We start from the raw sequence: 27,981 nt of genomic DNA, 5'->3' as shown, positions 1-27,981 counted from the left end.
ATCTGATGACTCCTGTCTTCTGTCTAGCTGACTCATTATTATTCTTTGCTCTTCTGTACTATTTCTTCCTCCCATGGCTCAATAAGAACTCCTTCACCCACGTCACACTAGAAAGAAAATAAGAGAGCAGAAAGTACATGGAATCAAAGGAATGATAAGATAAAACCAGCATTCATTTATTGCTACTATATTTCTAAATGCTCTCTGTTTCAAATCTCCTATTTCATAGGGCACAATTATTTTCTCTTGGAACCAACAATCTTTCTTTGGAGAATGTACCCCAAAGATACAATTCGAAAAGACAAAAAGGCAGAAGCACAAGGTCATTCTTGGCAGAACAAACTGTAACAGCAGAAGACTAGAAATAAGACAGACGTCCACCAATAAAAGATTGATTGAATAATCTAAGGTGCATCTACATCCTAGATTTCGATGCCAGTATAAACAAGCGAGGAAGATTCCCTCTCTCTACTGCTATGTAGTTATTTCCAGGATATACCATTAAGTGAATAAAGCAAAGTGCAGAAAAATGTGTAGAGCTGCTGTTGTCCCATACCATAGCCACTGGCCACTCATGGCTATTTAAGTTAACTAAATTTAAATGGAATTTTAAATTCACTTCCACAGTCACACTTACCACATTTTAGGTGTTTAATAGTCACAGGTATCTAGTGGCTACTATGTTGGACAGTTTAGACATAGAATATTTTCACCTTTGTGAAATTCTATTGGACTCCACCAGTGTAGAATATGCCACCTTATATGTATGAAATAGGAGAAAACTAATAGAAACATTCTATTTGCTTATATTTTAAAAATTGGAAAATTTTAATGAAAATTGATTTAAAAAATCATTACCTATAAAGAGAAGGAAAAACGGCCCAGGATGGAAGCCAATAATGTCTTTTCTCTTAAAAATATAATATATATACACTGGCTCCATGCACTGGAAAGGTGAGAAACATGATAGACCCAGTAGCAATGAGCAACTCTAGCACCCGTATTGAATCCACTTAAAACACATCACACTGAAAGGAACTAGGTTATCTTAGACAAATGGCTGAGTCTAGGTCTGTGTAGCCATTCTACTAGATGAATCTGGACCAAACTATCATACCAGAGTATGTCAAAAAGGCTCAGAAGCCAAGCTTAAGGGGCTCTCGCTGGACAAAGATGAAGCAATTTGAACATTAAATAAAATAATGACTACTATAGATTAAAACACGTTAAATATAAAAACTTCTACAGCTCATGATGACACTCTAAAAGAAAAATAAAATAAAACAAACAATATCAACTCATTGCTTGCCTTTGGAGAACCCTAGGGAAACAACTCATTGTTTTGAAAAGTGGAAATATTGCAAAAGAATTAGGCACTCATCCAACACTTTCTATACATACTACCCCTCAGTGTAACCTAATGGTTTATGAAAGGAAGTTTAGTTAATAGAATAATTCCAGCTAATAAAGTAGAAAAAATTATAGAATTAGAATATCATCCTTTTATGACGTTTAATGATACAGAACCAAGCAACAATCCTTAGAGGCTGCAGAAGAATCGAGGTGAAAAAGGGATGGGAAATTTTATAATGGATGGATCAGCTTAACGATACTTGAACATAGTAATTAAAGTAATTAATCTTAACATCACAAGAGGAGAGACACTTAGACACAATGAGCCCCTTGTGTAACACTATAGGAATAAACACCACCACATATGAAGTACTTCTGACCAAAACAAATCTAAATTGAATCAAGCCTCTGAATCTAACACCAATTTTTTTACAATTTTTTATTATACTTTTAAGTTCTGGGATACATGTGCAGAATGTACAGGTTTGTTACATAGGTATACACTTGCCATGGTGGTTTGCTGCACCCATTAACCTGTCATCTACATTAGGTATTTCTTCTACTGGTAATATAAAAAGAAAAAAATACTTGGAATTTGATTTGGAAAACCTTTCTTCTGTAGCCAGTCCACCTCCATGTGGTTGATGCAGTTGACACTTCTTACCCTACAGAAGATTATTCAGCCTATCAGCCAATCTAGAAAATAAAATCATCAGGATCCATGTTTGATGGTATAGGAACTATTAAGTTTATATTGGAACATTTTGCAAAACATGTTAAAATTAAGTTAAAATGAATGTGGCTTGAAATTAGGATTGTAAGATTTTGGATTTCAACTCAGTTTCCACAGAGAAGTTTGGTTGACCTAAATTTTAAATATATTAGGAACAAGCCTCTGATGAACATCATTATATTCAAAGTTCTCTGTAGCTTCAGTTGTGAAAACAAATGGATGAATGGGTATATATTTTTAAAACATGTCTTTGGGATAAAAAGGCATTTTGAGTTCTTGGTTTTCAGGATGTTCCTTCTGGTATTCTCCAAACACATGCTTCTATAATATTATAAAGATAATGTCATTAACCTGTTAAAATGGGAATGTATTTGTCTATAGCTACAAGGTGAAAAGTGTTATGAATAATAATTTTAAGATGACAGATATTAAATAGTTCAATTATTATTGATAATAAGATTTTTTAAAAAAAGAAAATATATGTCCATCCAAAAGAATGAACATGAACATTCATAACACCATTATTCATGTCAGAAACTGGAAAATGCACAAATCTCCATAACAGATAAATATAGTGTGAAATATCCAAATAATATAATACTTTACACCAATGAGAATAAGCAATCTATAATACAGACCATAATAAATATTAATTTCACATACATTATGTTGACTGAAAGAAGTGAGACATAAAAGAGCACATGCTGTATGATTCCAAGAATTTCTCTTCTAACCTCCCAATAGAGATTGGGGCAGGAGAGGAATATCAACAACTCATTTCCTTTTATTTCAAGGTACTTAGTGTCTTTTTATGTTATCTGTAGCTTAACCTCAGATAAGTGAAGCAACTTGCTTCTGAGCCCTTGAAAAGTGATTAACTACACATAAGATGAAAAGCGATTAACTACATATAAGATGAAAAGCAAATACTATATCTGATGGACAGGCAATGTGGTATGAGAGATTTGGGCAAGAATCCTAAATGGATGCTCAGTCTGCACCAAATCACACAGCAGTCACTGAGTCACCATGGTAACCATTCTGGTCAAGGAAAGCTGAGAAAAAACAAACACCACTACCCCGAGCTTGTTCCTAATATGTACCAGGAACTAAATAGGATTGACATGATGCACAGTAATTAACCTCAAGTAGTCCTTACAATAAAAATTCCTGACAGCTTCAGTGACATACAAATGTATACATACTCACATACATACATGCTTGCTCACCCTCTCACCACTCCAAATCCCAGGAATTTATTGAGGTTGATTTACTGGTGGGTAAAGAAGTAAATCTAGCCAGGCATAGTGGCTTGTGCCTACAATCCCAGCTACTCAGATGGCTGAGGTAAGAGGATTGCTTGAGGTCAGGAGTGTGAGAGAAGTCTGAACAACATAGCAAAATGTTGCCTCTGAAAAATGTTTTTAAGTTTAGCTGAGCATGGTGGCACACACCTGTAGTGAGTTACTCAGGAGGCTGAGGTGGGAGAATTGCTTGAGCCCGGGAGTTCAAGGCTGCACTGAGCTATGATTGCACCACTGCACTCCAGCCTGAGCCACACATTGCAACAAAATCATTTCTGACCACACATATAAAGTTGAAAGCTACTAAACTATGTTCTTTTGTTGTGATTTCTGAAGATGACCTGTAGAATTATCTCTGGAACATTTTCTTCCATAGTTTCAATATATCGCCAATGACTTGTAAAAGCAGATACGGAAATACAGGTAAACACAGATTAAGGATCAAATACATTTTCCATCCTAGAGTAAGCTGTACTTTCAACCAAAAAAATCCCTCACTGATGTTAAACACTTGGTTGCTGATAGTACTGTGAAAATATAGTAATTAGCAATTGTGTTTAACAAATAAATCCATGTATGGCATCATCAAAAGTATGAAATATTTATGAATAATCTGTCCACAGATGTGCAGTGCCTGTACACTGAACACCACACATCATTGCTGAGAGAATTAAAGAAGACCTAAATAAGTGGAGGACATACCATGTTCATGGGTCACAAACAATACTGAGAAGATTCAGTATTGTTAAGATGTCAATTCTTCCAAAACTGATCTATAGATTCAGAGCAATTCAAGTAGAAATCCTATAAAAAAATATTTTAAAGAAACCGACAGGCTGATTCTAACATTCATATGGACACGTAAAAGACCTAGACTACTGTATCAGTCTGTTCCCATATTGCTAAAAACAAACACATGAAACTGGGTCATTTATTTTTTTAAAAAGGGGTTTTCGTGGCTCATAGTTCTGCAGGCTGTATAGGAACCATAGTGGCATCTGCTTCTGGAGAGGTCTCAGGGAGCTTAACTCATGGCGAAAGGTAAAGCAGGAGCAGATGTTTTACATGGCAGGGAAGGTGCTACACACTTTTAAACAACCAGATCTTATGAGAATTCTATTATGAGAACACCACCAAAGGGGGAAATCCACCCCCACGACCCAATCGCCTCCCACCAGGCCTCATAGCCAACATTGGGGATTACAATGTGACATGAAATTTGGGTGGGGACACAGTTCCAAACCGTATCAACTATGAAGTACAACTGTGATAAAGAACAAAATTAGAAGACAAACACTACGTGATTTCAACACTCCTTAGTAATCCAGACAGTGTGTTATTGGCATCAAGATGGATTAGTAGGTAAAAGGAACAGAATGAAGAGTCCAGATATAGACCCACAAGTATATGGACAACTGAGTTTTGACAAAGATGCAATGGTGATTCAGTGGAGAAAGGATCGTCGTTTCAACAAATGGTGCTGGGACAAGTGAATATTGACATGTACAAATATAAACTGTGACCCAGATATCACACTGTATACAAAAGTGTATTCAAAATGGACCTGAGATCTAGATATAAAACTTGAAGCTATAAAACTTCTAGCAGGAAAAAAAAAAAAAAACAGGAGAAAATCTTTGTGACAATGGGTCAGGTGAAGATTTCATAGATGAGACACCAAAACTACAATCTATAAGCAAAGAAATTGAAAAATTGGACTTTCTCAAAGTTAAAAACTTTAGCTTTCCAACTACATGGTTGAAAAAAAATGACAAGTAAGTTGCTGACTGGGATAAAATGTTTGAAAATTATATATCTAATAAGGGACTTGTATCCAGAATATGTTGAAAATCTTAGTAAGAAGAAAACAGGCACACCAGTAAAGAAACAGGCAAAAGATTTGAATAGACATCCCACTAAAGAAGACATACAAATGTCATGTAAGCACATGAAATGATGTTCAACATCACTCACTGTAAGGGAAATGTAAATGAAAACTACAATGAAAAATAGTATAAACACTTGGAAACAGGCAGTTTCTTACAATGTTAATCTTATATCTACCATATGATCCAGCCATTGCACTCCTAAGTGTTTATTAATGAGAAAGAAAGCCTATTTCCATGGAAAGACTTATTCACAAATATTCATAACAGCTTTGTTTACAAGAGATCCAAATTGGAAATAATTCAAATATCCAACAACAGCTGAATGGACAAAAAATTACGATATAGCCATATACTGGAATACTATTCAGCAGGAAAATGAATGAACTATTGATATGTGCAACAAAATGGATACATCTAAAAATAAATTGGTGAATGAAAGAAGCCAAACCAAAAATCAAACACAAACAGAAAATCATTTCTATGATTCCATTTAAATAAATGTCTAGGATGTAAAACTTAATCTATAGTGACAAAGTATTGTGTTTGTCTGAGGGCAGGGCAATAGGAGGGATAGAGAGTCCTAGTAGTACAGAACTGAAAATCTTATGTCCTGGGAAACAATGATAATAATATTTAGGCCTAGCTGGTTATTTTAGGGGACATGGCTGGGTATCATTGTAATACAGCAAATTATATGGAAATTATTATTTTTCAAAATATGGAACTTTTGTATCTGACATTTTGACAGTTTTAATTAATACTTTGTACATTTCTGCCTTCTTAAAAAATTTATTATAGAATGGATAATAATGTGGTTACCACTGAAAAATGCATATTACAATCTCCAGTTGCTTGGAAGACCTTCTGACCTACTGTGTATTTCAACGCCCATCTGAGAGATACATGGGAATCACCGATGATTATTTATACAGGCAGAAAACATGTAAATTTATTTCAAATACATGTTAAACATCAAGTTGCTTCCCCAAATGAATTATTCATTGCTTTGTGACAACGAAAGGCATTTTTAACATTGGCCTCAAGGGCAGCTACAAAGCACATAGCTGCTGATGGAAGGAAATTCCACCTGCTAAACCTCTTCTCCAAAGATGGGATCAAAGGAGTTTCTCTACTTTTAGACTATTTTATAATCCTCACAGAGCTATTCCACAACATGCTTTTGTTAGGATCTATTAACTCACTTGTGCCAGGCATCATATCCCACCAGGGATGGAAGTCTTGGGGGTGTCCTTAGGACTGCTGCCCTTCAAATCTGAAGCAGAAGCTTCAGCAGCCATCAAGACCCAGATCCTCAAAGCCCATCTCCTTCATACACCTGTTATGAGTTCAATAACCTGATGAAGATCTGCACAGGGACAGAGAGAATCCAGCAATCCCTGTGCTTTCTTAGAGTAACAGTGTGCCAGGAACCATGCTAGGCACTGGGTCAGTGACCAGGGACACTGATACAATTGGGTAGTGATCATTACAACCAGAAGATACAATGGGTTTCTCACCAGGGCCTTTTCTTCTCCTTTCCTCATCTATCTCCTAACAACAAATCTGTAAAGGACTAAGAAGAGGCCTGAATTCACACAGGCATTCCTAATCGTGCAGTAACCACAGGGCTATGGGCTTGCACCTGTGTTATCACTGCAGCTTGCAGCAATCCTGTGGGTGAGCATAATTATCCCCATTTTACAGAGGGGATGCTAGGCTCAGAGAGTCCTTACCTGTCTCATCCTCCCACGTCCCACCTTTACATAGAAAGTAGCTCCAGAACACCAGGAGCAGGACACCCCACTCACTGGGGCCAGAAGGGTCCCAGCTCTCTCCCTCATAAAACAGTGAGAGCAACTTGTTTCAAAGTGGGAGTAAGGGGACTTAGATCTGGGATTCCTTCATCTCCCCACATCCCAAGGCACTTCAGCTCCCACTGTGGGACACTCACACCCTCAACTGAGTTCCAAACACCTGAAGGCAGGACCCTGCTATTCTCTCCAGCCCATAGGGATTTCTATTAAAAAGTCATCAAGGTCACAGTAATGACTTCTGGTTTCTGTGGCAACCGTGGTGCTCAGGCTTGTCCTCCACATCAGAAATGCTTCTGCACAGCCCTCTGTCCCCTTGCCTTCCTCAAAAAAAAACAAAAAACAAACAAAAAAAACTTCACTCTTCCACTCTTCAGGCCACCTCCTGAGAAAGCTTACTAATTAGAGGAACTAGCCTCAGACAAGGGCGATTTGTGGAATTCTGTTCAACTTGGTGAAACAAAGCATCTCCCCATCGGCAGGAATATTGCCTGCTTTAAAAGTGACAGTAGTTGAGTACCATCACTACACAGAGACGCAGGGAGGTATCCTAGGGCTCCTGGTGATGAGCTAACCCACTGAGGATGATGTGTAAAACTTACACAACATGCTAAGCAGTTAGCTATCTGTGGCAGAAGACTAAGAGACTGTCTATAATCATGTGTGTAAATGATGTAGGAACACCAAGAAATGTCATTTAAGATATCTCAGTTATTTCAAGGTGGCAGGCGTATAATAATGTAATCATTTAGTAGGCAGAAATCTAGTCAGCTGAAACATATATTGGCTCATTTTGGGGAATTCTTATCCACCATTCTTTTTTTTTTTTAAGTAATAAAAATTTATTGAGAATTCCTGGGTTGGTGGTTATCTCCTCCCAGCCTTGAGGGAGGGAACAACACTGTAGGGAATCACTGAGAAATCACACACTGTCCCAACAGCCCCAGTTAACACAGGGAGGAGGAAAGTAATTCCCCAGAAAACGGGCTGGTCTTCAGTCTTCCTTAATCCAAGAGGGGTTCAGGGGACCGGTGTGGGGGACCATCGCATGATACTGGGGTGGGGTAGGGCTGTGCTGGACCCCTGGCTGGCTCCTCAAAAACTGGAGAAGCAGATCCACTTCCTCTGGGGGTGGAGTTCTTGGTGACAAGGCTCATTTCTTACCCTTGATGAGGCTATCACTTCCTCTGGTGAAACTTTCATCCTGTAGGTTCAGCACGAGGTTGTCAGCCGTGAGATAAATATGATTCTGTGATGTGGCGATTGTCTTGGAGATGTTCTGGGCTGCTCGGATCTTACGAAGTTTGATGTAGCCAGGGTTCTTGCTCAGTGCTTCTCCAAGCATCTTGGCAGCCTCGGCCTCACCCTCGGCCTGCACAATTTTCTGCCGCTGTTCCTGCTTCGCTTTTTCTACCAAGAATTGGGCCTGATGGGCCTCCTGCTGGGCCACTTGTTTGGCTTCTACAGCAGCTGTGTACTCTCTGCTACAGCTCAGCTCTGTGATGGCCACATCATCCAGGATAAGGCTGAAGTCCTTGGCCCTCTCTGTCAGCTCCCGGCGGATCAACAGGGATAGCCGGGCCCGCTGGGTGATCAGCTGTGAGGCATTGAACTTGGCCACCACACTCTTGAGCATCTCGTTGGCAATGGTCGGCAACACTCATTCCTCGTAGTTCAGCTCTAGGCGCTGGTACATGCTAGGAAGCTCCTGAGCATTGGGTCGAGACAGCACTTGCAGGGAGATATTCACCATCTGTAGGTCTTTGGAGCCTATAGGGAAGGAGATTTTTCGAGATCTGGCCTGAATGTCATAGATAATGGGGTACTGGAACCAGGGGATCCTGAAGTGAAGGCCCTCGACCAGGATAGTGTCCTGCTGCACTCCACTGATCCAATTGAAGAAGATGGCTCTGTGCCCACCTTCCACAGTGAACACGGATTCACGGACACTGTAGGCCATGGCGCTGGTCCCCAGCAACAGCTTCAGTGCTGTGCCCATGCCCCGGGGCCCGGCAGACAGCCGTCCTGCCAAGTCCTTCAAGTTCTGGGCCATGTCTGATATTGAGGCTGGCGGCACTGGAGGTCAGAAGTGGGTGCTGGCCCGCCTCTACCCCGCTCCAGCTTAGGTACTGCTTGTCCACCATTCTTAATATTTTCTTCTATGTGGAGAGACATCGATACCCAAAACACTTCTGGCCTCTTGATACACTCACTCCTCTATCACAGGAATGTCCCATCTAATTGGTGAGTTTGGAAGGAGAAACAGGTTGCACAGCCCAGGTCCTCTCCCTTTAAAACTCTTGGTTGTAACCTTCACTTAACCAAGTATACGTTCTGCTCTGCCCTCAGGGGTGGGGCTTACAATAGGTCCACAGCTCTACTCTCCTGTGTCTCGCTTGCTCCCCAACTATTCCTATAGTCTTGCTTCGCAATGCTTGGATCTTTAAGGGGCCCCCAAAATGCCCTCCAGCTCCAAGTCTGAGTTGTACACCAACTGAGAAATATGACAAAAGAATAAGAAGAACAATACATTGACTTTATTCCTTATAAAGGAGATACTGGAGAATGTGACATAGATTTGCTGGCACATAGGTTTCCTATGAACAAACCCCAGAATTGGACAGACTTATCCAGTGATACACTGGGACCATCACAGAAAACAAGGTCTGCATTGCATATCTATCTGCTGTCTGCTGAAGGAGCCCTGTCTGTGTACCTAAGGAAAGTGACTTCCTTTTTAAGGGCTATCCCTGGAGCAGGAGAAAATCTTTCAGTACACCTTCTTAGAGAAACACTTCTCAAAGTCAATAAATACACCTTGTACTCCTTGTATACTCACCAAGCAACCTGCAGAAGATACAGCTTTCCATATGGCTCAGGGAACAGTTTATATCAACATTCTCTCAATTTCTTAACACAAGTGATTGCATCGGAGGCTTATCCTATAGAGAGAGAGATTGGAATTATGTTCTAAATTGCAAGAATAGGTAGAAAAGCATATTTTATGAAAACCTCCCTTGAAAATCCCATCAAAAAGGAATTAATGGTATGTTCAGAAATATATACCCACACATAAACTAACACACAGACTATAGTCAAAATTATAACAAAGCCCCCCCGAGCCTTCACGATCTGTGATCTGAGAGCAGATCACAGAAAATGAAGAAAAGGTCACCAAAACCATAAGGTTTTAGATAACCACTTGTGCTTAACAAAATGTCCCCAAACAATAGCTATTTATTATCTCTCAGGATTCTATGAATTGACTGGGCTTTGCTGGGTGTTTTCTATTCTATGTGGTGTCTGTCACCTGGGGCTATAGTCATCAGCATGTTACACTTGCCTGGGACATCCAAGAGAGCTCACTCACATGGATGGCGAATGGTGCTGGCATCTGCTGGGAGCTCAGCTGGGGCTGTTGCATGAAGCACCTTGGTTCAACACAGAGTCCTCCATGAGTAGGACTGTCAGAAAAAACAGAATATACTCAGTCAAATTTGAATTCCAGATAAACAATGAATAATTTTTTAGTGTAAATGTGATGGTGACTTTATGTGTCAACTTGGCTGGGCCACATTGTTCAAGTATCTCAACATTATTCTGCATGTTCCTGCAAGGGTGTTTTTGGATGGGATCAACATTTAAATTGGTGGACTTTGAGAAAAGCAGATTGCCCTCTATGATGTGGGTGGGCCTCATCCCATCAGATGGAGGCCTGAATAGAGCAAAAATCTTACCTCTTCTAAGCAAGAAAAAATTCTACTAGCAGATAGCCTTCAGACTTGAACTGCAACATTGGATATTCTCTAGTCTCCAGTCTGCCAACCGGCTCTGCAGATTTTGGACTTTCATCCTCCATAGTCATGTGAGCCAATTCTTGAAAATTAGTCTCTCTCTCTCACCATATACGTGTGTGTGTGTGTGTGTGTGTGTGTGTGTGTGTGTGTGTGTGTGTGTGTATACACATTACATTGGTTCTGTTTTTGTGAATGTGACATGCAATTTTTATTTGAATACAACTGGGCATTTTGTATTTTTATTTGCTAAATCTGGAAACCTTAGGAGAAGAGCCTCTGAATATGTAAGTTTAATGACCATCTGAGATGACCTTCCCAATAAGTCAGGGCAGGTCGTGCGACAATGAGCAGATCAGATTTTTTTTAAAAAGACAAAAGCTGATAATACCTACGTTGGTGAAATAAAGGAGAAACAGACTTTCATATACACTATTGGTGCCACATCGAGGTATCCATTTTCTGAGGCCCATATTATTACAGCCGAATGACTTGAATGGCCTTTGTACAGAAGTCCTATTTCTACCAACAAGGGGGTTTCAACTGAGGGTTTAGAAAAGGCTCATCAAGGCGACTCTGATGTGCATGCTGGTTAAGGGGCCCATGCTGTCGCAGGGGCAGGTGAAATTCACATATGAATTTCTGCTCCAAAGAGGAAAGATAACTTCTACTTATGGAGCAGAGTGTTTAGAGGGGCCCAGCTCCAGGTTCTTTATGTTAGTGTCTGGATTCGATCTCATGACAGCCCTGCTAGTGAGGTACTAGTATCCTTTCTTCTTCACAGATGTCTGTGACTACAAAGCACATGCTCCTAACCACAGAGCTGGATGGAAAAGAGGTTGCTCAGCAGGTCCACTGCCAGAACGTGCCAATCTAGGCACCTTGAGTTGCTGGTGGCAGATCTTTAGCATCAGGACATATATTGTTAAGGAGTTTAATATCTGTTCTCCTTGTGTTTACCCTCTGTATTAGTCCGTTTTCACACTGCTGTGAAGAACTTCCCTAAGACTAGGTAATTTAAAGGAAAAAGGTTTAATTAACTCACAGTTACACATGGCTGGGCGGATGTGCGGGGGGCCATAGGAAACTTACAATCATGGAGATATGTTAAGGAGAAGCAAGTACCTTCTTCACAAGGCGGCAAGAAAAGAGAGTGTGTGAAGAGGAAAGTGCCAAACACTTATAAAACCATCAGATCACGTGAGAACTCACTCACTATCATCAGAACACCATGGGGGGAACCACCCCCATGATCCAATCACCTCCCACCACATTCCTCCCTCAACACCTGGGGATTACAATTCAAGACGAGACTTGGATGGGGACACAAAGCCAAACCATATCACCCTCCCTGCATTTCCAGAAAAAAAAAAAAAAGGCTTGGGCCTGTTTCCCCCTGTCTCAAGGAAGGTTTATAGCAGGGCTGGAAGCAGAAGCTGTCTGAAGCCAGTGTTTGCTTCATCCTGTGTGAAAACCCAAACTTAAGGAAAGGATTGGACTGCTTGTACTTGGCAGGGAGGGGAAGGGTCCTGAGGACACAGAGAAGGGAGAAGAAGAGAGATTTCTCCAACACAGGGATGAGGTCAGAGGTCTACAGGTCCCGACGGGAGTAGGGACCTGAGCATTGCTCCATGTCAATTTGGAGAAGCTCTGTATATGGTTCATCAAGGCTGGGCATTCAGCCATGAGACAGATTCTCCTGTTTGGTTGGAAGGATAGATCGCTCAGGGTTGGGAATGGGACTGGGGCTGAAGGTAACAAATCAGCTAGGGAAATGGTCAGCTCAGCCCTCAGCAATAGGGACACATGAGCCTGGCAGGCTGTATCTGGAGAATATGTTTCCACAAATGATTTTTTTTTTTTGTCAAAGAGCATGACTATTTTTAGTATATACTGTCTAGTTGAAAGTTAAAATCTCTTTACTAATGAATATCCCAACCAACTACAAGATGAGAGCACCTGTTTCTCTAGATTTGTGCAATAATGGATTTCCCAACTTTATTAATATTTGCTACTTTTATATCCTATCACTATAATGTTAAAATACTTTTCATTTTTTTCCATCGATATCCACATAAATGGCATATTTCACATGTGCATTTCTAAACACAAACATAACAGTCCTACTTTATGCCTCAGAATATGTCCTGGAATAATTCTAGAATTTGATAAGAAAACCTGATAAGTGAGTTTGTATCTATGCTGTGTCCTGTTTAAATTGAAATTGTGGAGTCATAAAAATCCTATACACTGCTGCAGGAGGACAAAACGGTACAGAGTATCTTTGCAGATACACTCGGCAACATGTATGAGAGAAGCAAGCATGGCCCCATCAACTGCTGTCCTCTCAAGTCTGCACTGCAGAGTCTCTGGCATGTGTGCAAGAATGGTCATGGCAGCATGGCCAAAATATCAAAACAGCCCCAAAGTCACCTTATTAGAGACATCTCAGAAACAACATTTTTAGAAGAAAAAAATTCAGTAAGTGTTTGCTGAGGTTTGGATGTTTGTCTCCTCCAAACCTCATGTTGAAATTTGATCCCCAATGTTGGAGGTGGAGCCTAACAGGAAGTGTTTGGGTCATGGGGGTAGATCCTTCATGAAAGGTAAATCCTTGCTGTGATGAGTGAGTGCTTGCTCTATTAGTTCCCACAAGAGCTGGTTGTTGAAAAGAGCTCAGCACCTCTCATCTCTTTTCCCTCTCCCGCCATATGATCTCTGCACAAGCCAGCTCCCCTTGGCCTTCCATTGTGAGTGGAGGCTTCCTGAGGCCCTCATCAGAAGCAGATGCCCAATCTTGAACTTTCCAACCATCAAAATTGTTAGCCACATAACGATTTTACTATGTTTTGTTTTGTTTTTTTCTTTATAAGGTATGCAGCCTCAGATATTCCTTTATAACAATACTAAACAGACTAAGATAGTGGTATAAAAATATATAGTTTATTCCATTTACCCATCAGGAGAGTGGTGTGAAGAAAGTATGGTGAGTCCCATCTCACAGATGGTCAAGCTCTGGCTCACAGAGACTAAGACCCTTTCCAGATAAGTGGCAGAATGGCAATGAGGTTCCATCTCTTGCCCCCCACCCCCAACAATGGAACCAGCAGCTTCCCATTTGGAAGATGATAATTTTACACTTCCCTAGTATTGTGCCCTAAGGGTACTCACTCAACAGCCCTTCACGTTGAGGAAGACGACTGTGGAGATGAAATCTGACCCTTTGGGCCATGAGGCATAGCTGTGGGGTCATATGGATTACCAGGTTTCTGAGATTAACTGTGGGGTGAAATAAAGAAACATGTGAAACAAGAAAGAACAGGGAAGAGAACAGAAAACAGCAGGCCCTCCAGGGATCACTTCTACCTCTCTCTGTATTTGCTCCCTTCCCCACCCCATTTGTCCCCTGCTCTTTGTGACAGTATGAGATGTAACAGGAATCCAAGCTACTCAGAGAGAGGACCGAAAGATGGGAAGACCCAGACCATGAGAAGGGTGGATCAAGCAGCACAAGTCCTGGAGCCCGTGCCCTGGGTGTTGGCTCACCCACCAGGTGCTCCATCTCTACCTGCTTCTGTGTGCCTCAGCATCACTCTACCACACAGCAATGAAGCTCCCACATAACAGAAATATGCACTCTCCAAGAGAGGCAAGCAGGAGAAGTGACTTACCCCTGAGTCAAGAACGTCCCAGAGTTACTGGTTTGGATTTTGTGCCAGGATGCAGAGAGCTCTCCAGTATCCTTGCTCCGGTGTCCTGTCCAGCAGACATAGTATGAGGTTTCCATTAAGCCCCTCTGGAGTGCAAAGGAAACACATTTCTGTCATACACAACAGGGTAGGGGGAAACAGGAGGTAGGAAAAACTATGAAACAGTAAGAAATGGGGTGAGTGATGACTTCATCCCTGTACCCCAAACTCCATTCATGGGGTCCATGACTCAGTTGGATGGAGATGGTAAAACCACTTTCTTCCCTTCCCCCCAGGCCCATCTGGGTGCTCATTCCACCACATAGAAATGAACTGACTCACAGTGAAATTAGAAATGTGTGTTTTCCTTTTTCTCTCCCTATGCTCTCTAGGTACATGAAAAATAGTTTCTGTACACTGGAGAAACATGACAAACACCATCCTTAACCAAATGATGAAGATTAACATCACCAGTGACATCATGCAGGCATTGTATACTCCCGGATACGATGTGACAAGAAGGGCACCGGAACTAGTGGTATTCCTTCTAAAAATCTGTAACCACAGTCAAATCACAAAAGAAGCAACAGACTGAGCCTGTACTTCTCAAGACTGTTAGGGTTATGAAAGTCGTCTGGCAGTTCCTCAGATGAATAAACAGAGAGTTACCATATGACCCAGAAATCCTACTCCTGGGTACATAGCCAAGAAAAATGAAAACCTATGTCTACATAAAAACTTGTACATAAATGTATATAACATCATCACTCATAACAGGCAAAAAGCAGAAATCATCTAAATGACCATCAATAGAGAGATGGATAAACAAAATGTGGTATATCCTTAGAATAGAATATTATTCAGCCTTTAAAAAAATGAATGAATTCTGCTACATGCTACAATATGCATGAACCCTAAAAACATCATGCTAAGTGACAGATGCAAAATATCAAATATTACATGATTCCATTTATATGAATGTCCAGGATGAACAAATCCACAGACACACAAAGCATAACTGTGGTTCCAAGAGCTGAGGATAGGTGCAGGTTTAACTGCATTGAAGCACAATGGGAGTTTTGGGGGCAATTGCAATTTCTAAAACTCAATTATGGTGATGGTTGTACAACTCTATACATTTAATAAAAATTGCCAACCTTAAAATGAATGGATTCTATTGTCTATAAATAATATTGCAAGAACTTTGTTTAACAAATATTGGCCAAGGCTTCTATTGTACCACAGGAATGACCAAAATTTTTCATAAAAAGGCCTTGATGCACATGTCTTACATAAACACGAATGTACATAAAATTGTAGCTGTATCCCAGCCCTGACTCTATGTCCTGTGTTCCTCCAATGACCTTTTCCCCACCCTACATGCTACCTGAAGTCTAATTCAGGTCTGATCATTTTCATGTCTTCCAAATGTTGTGATGGCTTGAGAGTGGGACCACAACAGGGTCCCGGGCCTTCCCTCTGTGACAGGATGCCAGCATTATTACTTTCCTCACCCCTCTCCAAACTTTTTCATGTTGTTGCACTTTGGGGAGCCTAAACGGCGCTAACATTCTGGGTGTCAGCACGACAATACTTATCAAAGGGTTACATAGGCGCATACACTAAGCACCAACAATTTCCTTTTTAGAAGTTTAACTTCAGGATGTAGTGAAGGATGCTGATAAAGGTCTGGTTATAAGGACTGCCATCCTAACAATACCCTCTCTTCACTGCTAGACCTCAATTTAGAAAGGGAGACCAAACAGGATGCAAAGCCATAAAGAGGCAGAAGGAAGCAGAGGCAAGTGTGATTGTCAGCACACACACACTTGCACACATTCACACACACTCCCCCACACTCATGTGCTAATCAGGTTTTATTATCACAATACTAGAATTTTTCTAAGACAGCTTGCTGTGTTCCAAGAGGACGTATTCAGCTCAGTGCAAACAGCCACAGGAACTGTGCCCTTCAGCAGAGCACAGACCTTGAAAACATGCCAGTGTAGATAAAAGGAAATATCAGGACACTCTGAATAACACAGGGTTGTGAAAATTGATTATGTCACATCCATAGGATGGAATTCTAGGAGGCAGTAAAAATAAGTGATAATGAAAACAATGATGAGAGATGATTTCTTGCCTAACCAGTTAGCAATAATCAACATTATTTCCAGTGTGTGAGCAGACACTTACATACCGTATTAGTCAATACATATGAGTAATAATGTTATCATGTATTGTGTTAATATAATAACTTTATAGTATGATTTCATAATGAAAGAGTATTTTGAGAATCTCATAAAGAAACTCTTACAAATATATTTGCATATATGTGAGCAAGGATGTTATGTTTGCTACTGTGTATAATAAAACATGGTAAAGGAACTACATTTTTATCTCAAAGTGAAATAAATGTGGTACCATCCATATGATGAAACATCCAGTTGATGGCAAAAATCAAAACTAAAATTATGTTGTAAAGTAATTTAAAATGTTATGGTAGACATGTACTTTCATGGGAAAATTGTCATAATAAAGTCAAAGGCAGGTTACAAAGATCATCAGTAGCCAGGATCCATTTTTGCTCATATCCATCTACAGCTATTTTTTCAGAGGACTCAAAGCATACAAATAAAAATAATCTTTTCCTTGCTCCCACATAAAGCCTTCTCTTCAGCATAGTGAGAGGCTGCACTTTGTTTGGAGGCCATCAATATTCCTTTAGCCTGGAATTGCTCCATTTTCCATCCAGACTTCCAGAAAACTCCATAGAGTGGGCTTGAGCTAAACCGCTCCTTCCCATCTTCCTGCTCAGATGTAAAAGCTGCAGTTCAGACTCCTGTCACGAGGGGGCACCAACGTACCTTCATCGTCAAACCTCTACAAACGTTTACGCAATGAGCAAAAAAATAAAATACCCTCCACTAAAACCCAGTCTGTGAACCTATGGACAGAATGATTCTAATTCTTCCAGAAAAAAATTGATAGGTGTAAAAGAACACTGCAAAAACATATACTCCATGGCATCTATACAATGAAACACCATGTATGACAAGCGAGCCTTGGCAGTCCTTAGCAGGCTGGTGTAGCGCAAACCAGGGCAGCGGGAGGTGAGTGGAAGAGAATGGGGGCACTGGAATGGGGTCTGGACGGCTGTGTCCTTAGCGTCCCGGAGAGGGGATGCCTAAGAGGAGGTCTGGGAAGCCTGTACAGGTGTGGGGTAATGGAGAGTGAAGACCCTACACCCTGGGAGGGACCCCTCTACAGTATGAACGCCTCAACCTGCACTAACAAAGGAAGAAATAAATCAATGAATGACATGTGGATTTAGGGTCAACAGCAAATGGACCTGCTTTTAATATACATGTGAATTTTCCAAAGAAAACTTACAGTAAACAAACCATCCCAAGACATTTGACACTCTTTGAAAAATGTACTCTTTTTCATTAGAAAAAGGAAAATAATAATGGAGTTAGATATCACTTCCGGCCAGAGTCAGGATTGCAGCTCTGAGAGTTTCAGACTAGGGGGTTCATCAACTGGGAAGGACAGATGGAGGTTGGGACCTTGACTTCAGTATCACCCAAAGTTTTCTGGAATTATTCACCTAATGGTAGCAATCTCTCTGTGTCTTTCATTTTCCTGTATATCTAAAAGCAAGATTAGTGCTAGACCACCAACCTCTAAATTGAAGGTAAAACTGTACCCGTGAGCATGTATTTGGAGTAATTTAGCTGGAGGAGAAACAGACACAAACACACACACACATGTAGAAATACAGTCAATTCAATTTTTATCTATTTTGTTTCACCATAAAATCAAATACATTGTTTTCACAAATTAGTGAATACATATATACAATTCTTTTGTTGATCTCTCCATAAAGATTTTTTGTGCTCAAGTTTTTATCAAAATACTCTTCTCTTTAATATAAAGTTTTTTAAAATATGCAAAATTACACTCAAAAATAAGAATTTTATCCTGCATCTCTCACAGACCTGACTCCTGCCCCCTGACCCCAAAGGGTCTGCTGTCCCTAGGATGGCACATATTCTTCAGACATGTCCCTGTGAGATGCACATAAACACGTTCACCCCCCATACACACACACATTGTCTTCTCCAAAAGTGCAATCACAGTCCTGATCTTGTGATTTCCACTTATTATCATTTATCAGGATTTTAAAATATTTGCATCTTATTAGTTATTGTGGTTTTTGCATATTTAATATGTTTATTGTCCATGTATATACTTATTGGAATTTTCTGTTGAAATCATTGCCAATTGTTTTGTTAATGAGTACATTTCACAAATCACAGACACCAACCCAACATCTGAGATGTAGTTTGAAAATGTTTTCCCCCGTTTTAATTCAATTGTTACTGGGTTTTTATCTTTCATTTGGAAAATGTTTTAAATTTCCATAATGGGACTTAATAATTATACATGTCATAACTGAAAAAGAAAAAACATTGCAAAACACTTGGGGAGCACGTACTATCAGCCTGGAGGGAGATTAGAGCATTCAGAGACCTGGAGGCATCAAGAGAAAATGATAAATCTTTAGAGTATTCCAGAGTTAGCTGCTGGTCAGGAGATAACAAAGTTTTCTCCTGGATTCACAAAAACTCCCCTAAAGGCAGCACCCTGATCTGAATAATGGTCATAATAATGGGTACCTCAGATAGCAGTTAAGATTAACGGAGGCCAGGTGAGGTGGTTCATGCCTGTAATCCCAGTGCTTTGGGATGCCATGGAGGGAGGATCTCTTGAGGCCAGGAATTCAAGACAAGCCTGGGCAACATAGCAGGACCTTGTCTCTACCAAAAAAAGAAGAAAGAAAAAAGATTAAAGGAGATAAAATATAAAGTGTATTGGCTTACAGTAGTTTAGTGCATATTACTTTCCTTCCCTCCAGCTCTCCTGTCCCAAGGCCAACACCTGAGCTTCTGCCTGAGCCCACTCTCCACCTCAGCCAACTCGTGTGACCCTACACCCAGGTCTCTTGGTACAAAGGACAAGATTTCACCTCCTCTGTCATCTTCATCACCCAGAGGGGCTGTGGAGTGGAGGACCCGTGGGGCCACAATAGCAGGGGAGTGGAATTTGGCCATTTGTCAAGTCCTGGAAGCCCATCTTCTAGAAGGGAAGCTGCCCAGGGTCCTCTAGGGAGGGTGAAGGATGGAACCTCATTCCAATCCTGCCACTTACCTGGGGAGGTGACTTAGACTCTGTGAGCCTCTGTGAAATGGGGCTGACCATACCATCCTTACAGAGCTGTCCTGAGGGGTTAATGAGAAAACCTGTGGAGAATATATAGCATGGAGTGGGACTTCAATGGCCCTTTAAATGCTGAGACACAGAAGTGGGGGCTGGCTGAGCCTCAGGGCTAAGGCAGGCATTGTGAAAAGTCATTTTTCATTGTTTCTCTCCTAATGAGAACACAGACATCCATATAAGGAAAGCAAATTTCTCTCTGATATGCCTCGAGTTCAAAGTTTTAGAGACAGAATGTTCTCTACATTCTTGGGTGTTTTCTAATCTCATAAAAGCTGTTCAACGTCATGCCTCTGAGCAGACCCAAATCCACTTCCCCATACTGGGAAGAAAAAAAAAATGATAGGGGTAAAAAAGAAGACTGTAAAAACATATCCTCCAGGAAATCCATGCCATGAAACACCAGGTAGCTCTAGTGCATCTTGGCAGTCACCAGTCGTCATTGGTCAGTGCAGGGCAGGCAGGAGGTGGCTGAGAGTGGATGAGTCACTGATATAGGACCTGGGCAGCTGTGTTCATAGTGTCCAGGAGAGAGGATGACTGAGAGGGGTTGGGAGAAGGCCTGGGAAGCCTGTACAGGGGTGCAGTAATGAAGAGTGAATGCCCTGCTCTCTGGGAGGAACCTATCCACCTTATGGACACCTCAACCTATATCGTGGAGAGAAGAGATAAATGAATGAACATGATGTAGATTTGGAATCAACAGCAAATGGACCTGCTTTAATATGTGAATTTTCCAAATAGAACTGGTGTCATAGTAAACAAATCACTTCATAACATTTGTTACTCTTAGCAAAATGTACTCCTTTTCTAAAATAAAAGAACAAAAGACATGGAGATAGCTGTGATGCCTCCTGGTAGCCAAAGACAGGATCGCAGCATTGAGAGTCAGACCAGAGGCTCAGCAGGGGAGAGAAAGGGATTGAGGTTGGAAGTTAGCTTCACTATATCAACCAGAGGTTTTTTTGAATTATTGACCTAATGATAGCAGTCTCCTTGTATTCATCACGTTTTAGGATATATAAAACTCAGATTGGTTACAGTGCCCACCCGAATGAAAGATAATGCTACATCTGTGAGTGTGTATATGGGGTGATAGAGCTAGAGGACACACACACACAGTCAATTAGATGTTTTATTTCTTTCACCATATAACACAATGAATTCTTTTTCAAATTAATGAAAATATGTGCATATTACCTTTGACAATCAGTTCAAAAATTTCTTGTGTGTTCAAATCTTTATCAAAATATTTTATTCCCAAATACTGAATTTCAAACAATATATGAATACATTCATAAATTGAAATTAATCTGCACTCTCACTGGTCCAACTCCCACCCCTTGATTCCAAGGGGTCTGCTGTCCCCAGGATTCTGCATACTCTCTAGATGTGTCCCTGTGAGGTGCACATGAACACGTTCACCCCTCCCCCCAACACACACACACATTGTCTGTTCCAAATGTGCATGCAATCACAGTCCTCATCTTTTGTATCTTGTTGTTTCCACTTATTATAAATTCTCAGGATTTTAAAATATTTGCATCTCATTAGTTCTTGTGGTTTCTCTGTTTTTTAATATTTATTGTTCACGTATATACTTATTTGAATTATCTGTTGAAATTGTTGCCAGTTTGTTAACAACTATGTTTCACAAATCACAGACACCAACCCAATATCTGAGATGTAGTTTTAAAAGTGTTTCCTTCCTCGTTTTAATACAATTGTTACTGGGTTTTTATTTTTCATTTGGAAAGCATTTTAAATTTCCATAATGAGACTTAAAAATTATACATGTCATAATTTAAAAAGAAAAAACTTTGGAAAATACCTGAGGAGCCCGTACTGTCAGCCAGGAGGGAGATTAGAGCATTCAGAGACCTGGAGGCATCAAGAGAAAATGATAAAACTTTAGAGTATTCCAGAGTTAGCGGCTGGTCAGGAGATAAAGTTTTCTCCTCGAAAAAACTCCCCTAACGGCAGCACCCTCATCTGAATACTGGGTACCTTGGATAGCAATTAAGATTAAAGGAGGCCAGGTGAGGTGGTACATGACTGTAATCCCAGCACTTTGGAAGGCTGACGTGGGAGGATCACTTGAGGTCAGGAATTCAAGGCAAGCCTCGGCAACATAGCGAGACACTGTCTCTACCGAAACAGACAAAAACAAAAAGATTAAAGGAGATGAAATATAGAGTGCATTTGCTTTCAGTAGTTCAGGGCATGTTACTTTCCTTCTGTCCAGCTCACCTGTCCCAAAGCCAACACCTGAGCTTCTGACTGAGCCCACTCACCACTTCAGGAATCAGCCAATTCATGCAGCCCAACAACCAGGTCTCTTGGCACAAGGGGCAGGATATCATCTCTCTGTCTTCTTCATCACCCAGAGGGGCTGTGGAGTGAGGATGCATGGGTCCATAATAGCAGGGCAATGGATTCTGACCATTTCTCAAGTCCCGGAAGCCCATCTTCTAAAAGGGAGGCTGCTCAGGGTCCTCTAGGGAGGGTGAGAGATGGAACCTCATTCCAATCCTGCCACTTTAGGTGATTTAGACTCTGTGAGTCTGAGCCTGATTATCTGTGAAATGGGACTGACCATACCATCCTTACAGAGCTGTCCTGAGGAGTTAATGAGAAAACCTGTGGAGAATATATAGCATGGAGTGGGACTTCAATAGCCCTTTAAATGCTGAGACACAGAAATGGGGGCTGGTTGAGCCTCAAGGCTAAGGCAGGCATTGTGAAAAGTTATTTTTCATTGTTTCTCTCCTAATGAGAACACAGACATCCATATAAGGAAGGCAAATCTCTCTCTGATATGCCTTGAGTTCAAAGTTTTAGAAACAGAACGTTCTCTACATTCTTGGGTGCTTCATAATCTCATAAAAGCTGGCCAACATCAGGCCTTTCAGCAGACCCAGTTCCCAATGCTGGGAACATGGGCATGTTTTTGAACTCACCTGGTGAGCTCAGATATCAATCACACCAGAGAAGCAAAGTGTGGTATTTGCCTAAGGGCTGCTCCTGACTGCTCAGTATATGAATATATTTGTAGAAAAAAATGTGGCCCCATCCACAGTCATCAGTATAGGGGTCCTCAGATCATGCATTATCCAGTCACAGCACGCCAGAATTTCAGCCACCTGCTGCCTCCCTGAGAGGTAAAAGTCCAAGAGTTATGAGCACTTCTTTCACACAGTTTTCCCACTTTTAATCACTAATAACTAAATCTGTATTTCACTCAAAGCCCATAGTATTCCAATGGAGGTGTCTCATTAACTCCATAATAGAAATGAGATGGTAGTAGGGAAATAAATATATGGACAACTTCAAGGTTACATCTGAGATTAGAGAGCTCCTTTACATTAACTTTTGAATGTACTTAAGTTTAAAGGAATTGATTCTAAAATATCCCTCCTTAACCCCTTATTACTCATTCAGCAATAGGATATTTAATTCATTCTCTCTCTGTCTCTCCCTACCTCCTTCAAATTCAAAGTACCAAAAACAGTTCTCTACAGTCTCTGTTAACATTGTTCACTTTGTTGACTCCTTATCCCCCTACTATGGCTTCTGTCCCTTGATTGCAATGAACAGGCTCTCCAAGATCACAAACCACCTTTTGTCACTAGGTCCAATGTTTGCGTAAATGTGTAACTGTATTAAAACACTTAGTATTACTTTTAATGACCTCCTAAAATACGCTCACTTGTGCAGACTGCTTTCACTTAACAAATTTGTGACAGCTTCCAGGCTCTGGAGCAACATGTACTGGGCACAAATCCAAGCTGACCCACTCCCTAACTGTGTAGTCTTGGGCAAAGTCACTCTCTCTGTCCCTCAGTTTTTCATCTATAAAACAGAGATTAGCCACAATATCTATCTCGTAAGGGAGCTATGAGCAGTGAATGACTCAATACATATAAAAATCACTTGTTACAAGAAATTTTAGTCAATTTAAAATTTCTTTAATGTGTCACTGATATTACTATCCTTACAGCCACATCAATATAAGACATAGACTGGTGTTTATTTACAATTAATGACATTTTAGATATGTTGTTAGTGAGTATACTAGTTTCCTAGGGTTACCACAACAAATTACCACAAAATTTGTGTCTTTAAACAGCAGAAATTTATTTTCTTACAGTTTTGGAGACCAGAAGCCTGATATCAAGGTTTTGACAGGGTCACACTCCCCATGAAGGCTTGGGAAGACAATTTTTTTCTTGCCTCTTCCAGCTTCTGGTGACTCATAGCTTTCCCTGGCTTATGGCAGCATAACTCCAATCTCTGCCTCCTTCTTCACATGACCTTCTTTCCTGTGTATGTCAAATCTCCCCATCCTCTCTGTTACAAGGACACCAGTCATTAGATTTAGGGCCCACACTAAATCCAGAATCATCTCATCTTGAGATCCTAAATTATATTTGCAATGACTCTATTTCCAAATAATATTACATTCACAGGTACTAAGCGCTAAGGCTTGGACATATATTATTGGAGGATATTATCCAACCCACTATATTGACATAGGCAGGTTAAAAAACTAAAATGAGATCTTGTCTTTTTCATATAAATATATAAATGCGTCCATACATGCATAAGTGTATAAATTCCTACATGAGAAAACTTCTAAGAAAATAATGCGGATGAAAACATTAGCAGGTCTTATTTTTAGGTGTTATGTTTGAGGAATGGTTATTTTATTTTATGTCCTATGTTTTCACTTTTTTAACTGTAATAAACACCTATTGGTCTTATAAATATGCAAAAGAATAAAATCACTGGGAAACATAACCATTCTCTGCTCCACCTACAGCAAAGCCCCTCGCTTCAGAATAGGAACGTCTTTGAGAAACAGGAAGGGAGACAAGATGCTGGTCAGCCCCTTCCACAGTAGTCCAGGACACATTTCCCCAAATTCCAAATCACATTCATTTTTTTCAATATTTTAAATCTCTGCTTAGTCAAATGGGGAAAAATGTAGTATCTTAATTTCATATATTTTGCTTTATTCTGATAAATAATACGGTTGGTGTTCTCATATGAGAGGCAGTGGCATATACTGATTAGATGTAAGGGCTTGGGAGCCACACAGCCTGTGTTCAAATTGAAGTCTCAGCACTTGCTAGCCCTATCCTCACTATGCCTCAGTTCCCTTATGTTTAAAGTCAGACAACAACAGTGCCTCATCATATAATATGGTGAGGATTAAATGATTAAGTATATGTTTAGCACTTGCAACAGTATCAGGCATTGAGGAAATCACAATAAACATTAGCTATTATTATTATTATTATACCTGAATAGACCATTACTGCTTCTATGGCCATTTTTGTTATTATGTGGATTTATATTGATTGATATAGATTGACCTTCGAAATATGATGTTTTTCATAAAAAGGCAGTTTATAAAGCTATAAGTAGGATATTATCTGATTTTTGTTTTAAGTATAGTTACATTTGCATAGTAAAACTTCTGGAAAAATGTTTATTTCTCTTAGTCCATTTTCTGATGCTATAACAGAATACCAGAGACTGGATAATTTATAAAGAAAAGAAATTTATTTCTCGCTGTTCTGAAGGCTGGCAAGTCCAACAGCATAGTGCTGGCATCTGGCAAGGGTCATCCCATGACAGAAGTGTGGGAAGCAGAAGTGAGTGCAGAAGACAGAGAAAATCGGGCTGAAGTCATTCTTTTATTAGAAGCTTACTATCACAATAATGGCATTAAATCATTCATGAGGGCAGAGCTATCATAACCTAATCACCTCTTAAAGGCCCCACCTCTCAACACTGTTATAATGTCAATAAAATTTTAATATGAGTTTTGGAAGGGACATTCAAACCATAGCAATATTCAAAAGTTAACAGTTCTTATTCATGAATAATAGAATTTTTAGGGTTTCTAATGATATTTTTCCTTTTGTGCATTTTCCAACAAAAGCATGTTGGGTTTGGAAGTGAGAAAAATAATCCAAAAAAACACAAAATCTCCAGTCCTTCCCACAGGAAAATGGCTTAGCATCAGAATGGGGAACATCCCTGAGCCAAAGGAACTAGGTAATATGGTTGTCACAAAACTAATATATTAATCTATCCACATGATAGCTTCAGGAAAAGCTGAGCAGCATCAGGGAAATTACAGCTCCAACTGAGTGGCTTCAGCGAAATTACAGATGCCCAGGGAAAGGACAAGCATGCCTCTCAAATGAACCTTACATTCTGCTGTCAGGCAATGTCTCTTCTTCCTAGGATTTCAGTGAAGGTCATGAAATGAAATGAAAGTAGTTTCATAACACACGTGATACAGTTTGAATATCTGTCTCCTCCAAATCTCAAGTTGAAATGTGATCTCCAATGTTGAGGGTGGGGCCTGGCGGGAGGTGTTTAGGTCATGCGGGCAGATCCCTCATGAATGGCTTGGTGCTATCCTTGTGGTAATGAGTAAGTTTTGGCTCCATTCGTTACCATAAGATCTGATTGTTAAAAAGAGCCTGGCACCTCCTCTTTTCTCTATTGTTTCCTCTCTTGCCGTGTGACATGCCACCTCCCCTTGCCTTCTACCATGAGTAAAAGCTTCCAGAAACAGATGCTGGCACCATGTTTCTTGTACAGTCTGCAGAACTCTGAGCCAAATAAACCTCTTTTCATTATGAATTACCTCACCTTAGGTATTATTCCTTTATAGCAATGCAAAATGCATGAGCACAATGTCTCTCTCTGTATTCTCCCAAATGCATCCCCTTAAATTGAAAGTAGGCTCCTCTGTTTAGCTACCTAGTTAGCTGAGCAGTGACTTCCACAAGGGATGGAAAGGGGGAGAGACTGCATGAAACCACCCAGGGCTCAGCACCACAGTCTCTGGAGGGGAAGAATCCTGACACAGTGGGTTCGGGGTATAAGTTGAGTCAGAGTCTCACTCAGCCCAGGGCCCAGGAACAATCAATATGTGCACATTAAAACACTCTTAAAGTACCTTCCTTGTGCAATTAAAAATAATAAAAGGAATGGAAAAGATACACATGCCCAGCACTTATAACACAAAATCAGGTCAGGTTCTAAATGGGATGCATCTCTAAACCAACCAAGGGATTTTTGTAGTAGTGTGGACACATGAAAACTAAATTCCAGAAATCACTGCCTTTTCGCACCAAGATTTTCCAGATTAGGTTCCAGATGTACAAGTATAACAATGTAATGAGTAATAATGTAAATGAAACATGGAAAATTAAGTATGGACAAATGGAAAGCTGTTTCATGTTCATTACTTGGGGCTAGATGGCACCTGGGAAACTCTAAGACTTTGGACACCTTAGATTTAAAAAGTGACAGCAAATAGTATCTGAAGGTTCTGTTAGTGCTCCCTACAGCATATAAACTGAGAAAATAAGTATGTGGAGGCTAAAGTTACTCTATCTTGGATGCTAATCTGCCATATTTACTTCTGATTAACCTCAGTTCCAGGAAAGCCTCAAAAAATTTCCAGTTTATCTATTGTTCCTTGTGTAAGAGCACATACTTACCATAATTCTTGCCCTTAGGTCAAAACAATCTTGATGTTATTGTACTTCAATTTTCCTACAGATTTCTTCTGAATCATGTATACCCTTTCCTTATGGTAAGTAAGCCCTGGATTTGGATTTTCCAATAGCTTCTGTTTGTTAGTCCCTATTAAATGTTTCTTTCTAAGAAACTGGATTTATCAGCCTCTTTCTTTGGCCTCTCAGCTTCCTTGGACTTTGGGGGTAGGTTTGCATAGACCTGTCCACCGCAGAACACAGTGTGTCTGTTTGAGCAAGTCTGAAAGAAGATACACATAACAAGTAGGCATATATGGCAGGTCCCACTGATGAGATGTGAACATGTATTTGTTCTCATAATTATTTTTTCCTTCTTTTCCATGAAGTAGGCATCTGTAGATAAAATCATGCAACAAAAGAATATCATATTTTACTTTAGGAGGAACTCTAAAGAAAAGTCTCAAAAATTAAAAAAAAAAAAAACTGACCAAGATGGTGGAGTAGGAGGTATCAGCCTTCATCCCCCAACAAAAACAAATACAAACATCTATTCACAAACCAAAATAGACCAGAAAGGGCTCAATGGTCCAATAAAAATTCTG

General features: G+C 40.2%; 1 protein-coding gene and 1 pseudogene across 1 annotated transcript in view; one reads left to right on the top strand and one right to left on the bottom strand.

Moving 5' to 3' along the window:
- LOC105499779 (uncharacterized) overlaps positions 1 to 16,081 on the top strand; it is a 122,232-nt gene extending 106,151 nt beyond the window's left edge. Inside the window, exon 15 of the mRNA XM_071088769.1 lies at positions 14,966 to 16,081. The gene's annotated coding sequence lies outside the window, so the exon portion shown is untranslated. The remainder of the gene's footprint in view (positions 1 to 14,965) is intronic.
- Positions 119 to 27,981, bottom strand: LOC105499781 (prohibitin-2 pseudogene; annotated as a pseudogene).

The sequence above is a fragment of the Macaca nemestrina genome, chromosome X, assembly GCF_043159975.1.
Source record: "Macaca nemestrina isolate mMacNem1 chromosome X, mMacNem.hap1, whole genome shotgun sequence".
NCBI classification, from domain to species: domain Eukaryota; kingdom Metazoa; phylum Chordata; class Mammalia; order Primates; family Cercopithecidae; genus Macaca; species Macaca nemestrina.
This window is presented reverse-complemented; position numbering and strand designations above follow the sequence as displayed.